The following is a 708-nucleotide window of genomic DNA, read 5'->3' as shown; positions in this document are numbered from 1 at the left end:
TTTTTTTTTTAGTTTTAGTGTTGGCAGGTTTGGTTCAATTAAAAAGAACTGTGATTTCTCTGTTAATGTGGTTTATTTGACTAAGTGTAAACACTGCCATCTAAACCTTGGTGGGCACCAAACAAGCGGACTGAGATCCCCTGACAAAACTCTGGTGGGATTTGATATATGTACGCAACACTGACCAAAGCCTTCTAAACAATCCAAAAATAGGACGTGATGTGACCAGATGTGACCCTAAAAAAGACAAAATGCTCAAGCATATCCGGTTGTTCTCATAGGAGCTATTTTACCCTTTACGGTTCGATACAGCCGTATACTTGCAGCATATCTCTGTGTGTGCAACAGAGGAATTCCTGCCACTGTTTTGACATATTTTGGGTTATAAGCAGTGGTGGAAAGAGTACTGAAAAAATATACTTAAGTAAAAGTACCATTACCTTCCAAAAAATGTAGTGCGAGTAGAGTAAAAGTACTTGTCCAAAAAAACTAAAACAGTAAAAGAGTAGCCTATTTAAAAGTACTCATGTGTATTGAGTAGCGAGTACTGAGCTGTGGATTCTACCCCCTCATAATAAATGCTGTACACCACAATTTATACATTTTAAAAACGTTGTACATTCTGTAATTCACATTATCTTGTTTGTCATAAAGAATGAAGAATATCTATCATCCAGCAGTTTTAATTTTGACTGCCAACTCTTTAAA

Source organism: Sinocyclocheilus grahami, unplaced genomic scaffold (genome assembly GCF_001515645.1).
Source record: "Sinocyclocheilus grahami isolate Dianchi unplaced genomic scaffold, SAMN03320097.WGS_v1.1 scaffold729.1, whole genome shotgun sequence".
NCBI lineage: Eukaryota > Metazoa > Chordata > Actinopteri > Cypriniformes > Cyprinidae > Sinocyclocheilus > Sinocyclocheilus grahami.
Note: the sequence above shows the minus strand (reverse complement) of the source record.